General features: G+C 39.8%; 1 protein-coding gene across 4 annotated transcripts in view; it reads left to right on the top strand.

The window, feature by feature from the left end:
* Positions 1–1,423: 1,423 nt before the first annotated feature.
* The window catches only part of ORC3 (origin recognition complex subunit 3), a 35,815-nt gene continuing 31,238 nt past the window's right edge, over positions 1,424–6,000 (top strand). For 3 of the 4 annotated variants that reach the window (XM_035888640.1, XM_035888632.1, XM_035888626.1), the window contains exons 1-2: positions 1,424–1,476; positions 4,645–4,742. The gene's annotated coding sequence lies outside the window, so the exon portion shown is untranslated. Of the gene's footprint in view, positions 1,477–4,644; positions 4,743–6,000 lie in introns of those variants that run through there. The other variant, XM_035888617.1, reaches the window with a different exon arrangement.

The raw sequence follows: 6,000 nt of genomic DNA, 5'->3' as shown, positions 1-6,000 counted from the left end.
TAGGGAAATCCAATGCTTGTAAAGCATTAAATTGTATTTCAGTTGACTTAAGCATACATGTTTCATAGTTATTTTGACCAATTCCAGTTGTCCGTTACTGTTCTGACATGTCGTGCGTACTGCAGCATAAATAAGGCTGTAGCATAGCTTTTTGTAGTGGAATTGCTCCAGAGTGTTTAGAATATGTAGAATAACCACAACTTCTGTCCAGCTGGTTAAATGGTAATTAATATATGTGGTAAAATGGAAAGTATCTGAAAGCATCTCCAATTCATACGACTGTTTTTCAGAGGCGGCTGTTATACCTATCAGTGTTTTACTGCAATTTCTTACTTGTATCAGAAGGGAAATAACATGTCCAAAGTCACCCAACAGACTAGTGCCTGTCATCCAAATTGACCATACCTCTGGAGTTTTATTTTAGATCGCTTAGATCATTCTTGCACTACTGGATGAACTAGGTTGAGTCCAGTAATCTTTGCTTGTATAAGCATCTCGGTTGAGAAATAGATTGAATCAGTCTTTTTATCTATCTTGAACACTTGTATGTTTCCTTCCCCCTTGCTGTAGCACAAGAACCTCACAGTGAGAGCTGGGGAATGTATATGATTTCTGATATATAGGAAATTACTATAGCTCTTCAAAAGAGGTGAGTTTTTATTTGAGAGGGCGAGGGAAGAAACTTCAGCTTTTCTAGAGGAAAAAGAAAAAAAAAAAATCTTCCGGAGTGCAAAGCTTAGCACTTCTGTTTTGTTTCCTCCTCCTTTGTGATGAAACTGATCTAACTGGGAGATGAATTATGCCTAGAGGACTTCCTTCCCTGAGGCAAGGGCTTTTATTTATCTGAACCTTTTCCAAACTATTTGTTCTGCTTCTAACTATCTTTATTTTTTTGAGTTGGGATGCGCTTGTCCTCTGTAGCTGTGGCGTGTCATTGCCTTTTGTTGGTGACTTAATAATGCTCATTGCATTACCCTGGGTCACCTTTTCTGTGCATCTCAGTCTCTTGCTTCTTTTCCTTCTGTTTTGTTTTTAACTGAAACTGTACTGAGAAAACTCCATTGATGTGTCCTCAGGGAATCATTTCCTCTTAATTCTAAACCTGTTGGAGGTTATAAGAAGTTTAAAGAATCTGCTGCTCTTCTAGTTGATGGTTGAATTGAAGAACATAATGGAAAGGTGAAAAAGTTCTTCCCCAATTTGCTGGGATATCGCTTCCACTAGTTTTCCAGCTTGAAATAGGAATACAAAGGGACAACATGCAAATTGATAGCCTTAAGATGCTGGCATTCAGTTTAAATTGTTGGTTTAATGGAGCACTGAAATTAAAGGAGAATAAAGAGGCCTCAGGAGCCAGTCAGATTGATGCTCATGTTGAAGTGTTTTGTTTTTTGTTTTTCTTTTTTTTTGCTATTCTCTAGGGCTGCTTTGTTTTTAAACCAAGTCCCAAGAAGAGAAGGGTGTCTCAGAAAACAGGTTAGTGCATCTTCATATACGTTGCTGTGCTTGGGTTAATCCTGGAAGGTTCACCACATCTGTTTGAATTCTGTCATAGCTGCCTGAGGATGTGTTGCTCCTTGATGTTGATATTGCTGAAAACTGAAAACCCCAGCAAATTGTTGGCTAGTGTGTTTTGGTTTTTTTTTTTTTTTCATCTCCATCAATCAAGATCATATAGCTGTCTTTTGTCTTTGCAGATTTTTTTTTTGCAGGAGAACTCCTTTCCATGCTACCATAAATTGTTTGCTGACTGACAAACTGCTGTAATTTAACCTGGCAGGCAGCTAAACACCACACAGCTGTTCACTCACTGCCCCTGCCCCAGTGGGATGGGGCAAAGAATCTGGGGGAAAAAAAAAAGTAAAATCTGTGGGTTGAGATAAAGACAGTTTAATAGGACAGAAAAGGAAGGCAAAATAATAATAATATTAATGATAAAAGAATACAGAAAAGAAGTGACGCACAATGCAATTACTTACCACAGGCTGATCAATGCCCAGCCCGTCCCCAAGCAGTCATCACCACTCCTGACCAACTGCCCCCCAGAACATGATGTCATATGGTATGGAATACTTGGCCAGTTTGGGCCAGCTCTTCTGGCCGTGACCCCTCCCAGCTTCTTGCTGGTAGGGCAGGAGCAGCTGAAAGTCCTTGACTGGTGTAAGCACTGCTTGGCAGCAACTAAAACTTCAGTGTGTTACCAATGTTCTTCTCATACTAAATCCAAAGCACAGCACTATACCAGCTGCTAGGAAGAAAATTAAATCTATCCTAGCTGAAACCAGGACACAAACTATTTATCTGAAGGGTCTCAATGAGCCACTTCTAAGGTATGGGAGTCAGAAATTATATCCCATACATAAGTCTCATGTATTCTCAGTAGTTTGCCTAAGTTTCTTGAGAAAAAGAAGAAAGAAGAGCCATTTGTGAAGATTCCATGGCTTCTCTCTGCTAGTGTTATAAATATTTTCTTTTTTCCAGCCTGTATGCTGTGTATACAGGTCTCTTGTCATTTGAGGAGAACTGAACAGGACTGACTCTTAATGGAGCCACAAATAATGCTGCTTAAATAGTTGCTGTTTGAGACTCAGTTAGGAAACTTACTGTTCTTATTTCCAGGTTAAACTCTTTTTGGGCAGCACCAGAGCTGTCAAAAGGTGTAACAATTTGTATAAAAAAAGTGGAGGGGAAGTAAAAAGGTCAGAATTTGGGGAAGTCACCACAGGCTCATTCATTACCAGAGGGACTTACTGTAACTCCTGCTTTAAAATTAATCCCAAATTATTTTTTCCATGAGAGTTGGCACATCTGTAGCTCAGGGAATGAGAGGCAGGGAAATAGAATCCAGTCTATCATTCCAAGTTATTGCAAGGTAAATAAACTAACAACCAAGACCTATGCACTTAAACCACATTAAGTTTTACCCCTTACTGGATATTATGTTTTTGGTTTTGCAAGATTAGTAGTACTTGGATAAATCCTACTAAACATGTTGCTCTAGTTAGCAAGTGCTTTGAGACAGAAAAATAAATTTGACTGAACTACCCCTAAAAGAGAGGCAGAGGTGAGCTAGTTTGGCTGCTCACAGCAGTTGGTTAGAATGGTGTTCTAAATAAACTGTACTTTGTTGTGCATCTGTCCAGTTTGGAAGCCCAAACCTGTCAAGTGTGAAGTTTCAGTTGCGGAACTTCACAGCATCAATAGTTGACAATATTGAGGCACCCCACAAAAGGCCTTCTGTGCACATTTGCACCTATAGGTTGGGTTTTGGTAGTATAAAAAGGATGTTATGCCTTGGTATATAACCAGTGATGTGGTGGATGGGTCTTTTAACTAAAAACCTAAGACCTGTGTAATCACAGTGGGTTATGTATTTTCAGTGGTTTTTCTTAGGGGTGCAAATGAGGTGTTAGTTTAGGGGAAATGATGAAAATGGAGGATGAGGGATGCCTCTTATTCATCGCTTGCAGAGCTGGTTTAGGTGGTTTTAGTGATTTGGGAGATTGAATGTGCTCATCAACTGGTTCTTTTCCAGAGATCAGACCACTGCTGATGCTCCATTGAATGGCCAGCAAATTAAATTTTTTATATGCATACATTTAGAAAAAAATCAGTTGTTATGTTTAACGTCACCTTGTAGCAATGGTTAACCGGCTGTTTACTTAACCTTCAGTCTTTGTGTTCTTCCAGGTGGTGTTAGTGAAGCATTAAAGCTACACCAGGCCTGCTAAATGTATGCTGGGAGCAGAAGGGTGGTTCCAAGCCTGTGTTAATGTGGGAGGAAAAATCTCACTCAGTTGTACTAGTTCTATTCAGTCTCTCACTTTATTCCCAGCTCTGTCTTTCCTTCTTAGTTGGGAGCTGGTGGAGATTTTCTGTACTCACATCTGTGAGGCAGAGCAGCACCTGGGAAGCCAGACGTATTCAGAAAACGTGCCAAGATACTGTTTTACCAAAAAGGATCTGACTCTCCTTTTCTTTTTCATAAAGAGAGTGTATAGAAGTGAGAGGCGATTTAGATGTGAGCCAGAAATGTAGGCTTGGTTTGCGCTTGAAAGTTTTGCTGGCATACTTGTGTTGGTTAAGTGTATTAAAAAAAAACCCAAAAAACCTCTATCTCTTGTGTCCTGACAGTTCTTTCCCAGTATACCTGATTATTTTCAGGAAATTGGTGTTAGCTGCATCCTCCCTGGGGAACAGAAAGGATTTTCGTGTATCTCTTCTTGCAAGCCTTTACGGTTTATATCTCACTGTAATAGTGAAGGAGGCCTGAATATTTAGTAGGTGAGAGAGACCCACAAAACTTTCTGAAGCAAGGGAAAGATTTTTTTTTTTAGGTTTTATTTTATTTTAATAATAAAGGATGTTTACTCTGATTTAGCCTTTAGCTCATCTGGGACTTGAGATAGAAGCCAGTTCTTTACCTTTGCCTGCATACTTGTGTAATAGATTTTGCTTGTTCCCTCACTTATTCTACGAGATACCAGCAGTTAAGTAATTGGTTAAGAGAAAAGTCATTTCCCTCAGATATACACATATATTAAGATGTTCTTGTTTCAGTTGGGTGCTTCATTTTCTTCTCAACAAAAAATTTTTTGTTTTAATAATCTGATTTGTGCTTACCTTTGCATTCTGTCTTTTTAGCTGTTGATTTCGGAGAAAGAAATGATCATTCAGAGGATACTGAGTTGCGGTTTGTTACTTGTCAGTCTTTATGGAATGAAATCAAATCGGAAACACAGGTGAGTCTTGCACCTAATGCTAAAGCAGTGTTTTGTATTTATAACAACACTGCTTGCTTCTTTGTTTCCGGAGATCTTCTTTTACATGCTTAAAAGGGCAATTAGTTAAAGCAATAAAAAGGGCAGAAATATTGACTGAGACTGAAATCCCTGTCTGGAATATAAAATAATAATAATAAATCCATTACTCCTGACCACACAACTGCATTCTTTTGGTGCTTCAAGCTGCTGCTTATAAGCTTCTCTTCTTGCTAATTGTCCTTTTTATTAATTCCTGGCATACTACTGTTTTCTACCTTCAATTTAGTTACATGCTTGCCAGCCCTCTGAGGATTTTAGACTGCTCTTGACCTTTGTGTTACAGAGTTCATAGCAGCCCAGGATTCACAGTGGATTTATGTGACTACAACCGCATGGATGTCAAATACTGAATGACACAGCTGCAAGTGTAGTCTATTGAATTAGTGTGGACAGTGTCAGTGGGGTTGTCTGGTGGGGATCGGAGTTAATTTCATACTGAACTGTGGCCTCCTAATTGTGTGTTAGATGGCATGCTGTTGTTGTGTCCCTGGAGCCAGCTGGCTTGTATTATAGTATGAATAATTGCTTCCGTACAGCAGGGATTTCCTCCTCTATTTGGTGTCAAGGATTCTGGGCAAGTATTCCATATTCCTCTGCCTGCTGTTGGGCTCTAGGCATTATGAGAATTTTTTTTCCAAAGTTTGTTTTGGGATGTACAGTAGAAGCCAGCTGGATGTAGCTTACCATCTGGACCCTTGGGCTAAACTCACAAATTCCTCTAATTCTGTTCCTACTATTCCATGATCCAGCTCACTTCGACTAGTCAGCACCCTTTACAAACCATAACTAGCCAGGCTGAGCAAAGCAATGCACTGCCTTGTGGTGCTGATTATGGAGAACACACAGAAGTTTGTGGAGGTATATTTTTGGTATCTTCCTGCCAACTGCTTCAGCTTGGTGGGTTAGCTACCAGTGTTGGCTGTAATGTTGGCAGCTGCACCAGAAAATGGCTTGTCAGCTACACAGTGGACTACAGGGAAGGTGACATTCTGTAGCTACTTCTGGAAGACCTTTTCTTGGATATTCTTTCTTTGGCACAGTGTTATCAAGGCTTTTGAGGCGATGCTTCTACATTGCCAACAGCGGCTGCAGGATTTTCAGGTTGAAGAAGTGGTTTGTTTTGGTTTTGGTGTGGTGTTTTTTTTTTTTCCTAGTGCTCTGCAAGGATTTCTCCCAG

Source organism: Egretta garzetta, unplaced genomic scaffold (genome assembly GCF_000687185.1).
Source record: "Egretta garzetta isolate BGI_Z169 unplaced genomic scaffold, ASM68718v1 scaffold430, whole genome shotgun sequence".
NCBI classification, from domain to species: domain Eukaryota; kingdom Metazoa; phylum Chordata; class Aves; order Pelecaniformes; family Ardeidae; genus Egretta; species Egretta garzetta.
Note: the sequence above shows the minus strand (reverse complement) of the source record. Positions and strands in the feature narration are given on the sequence as shown.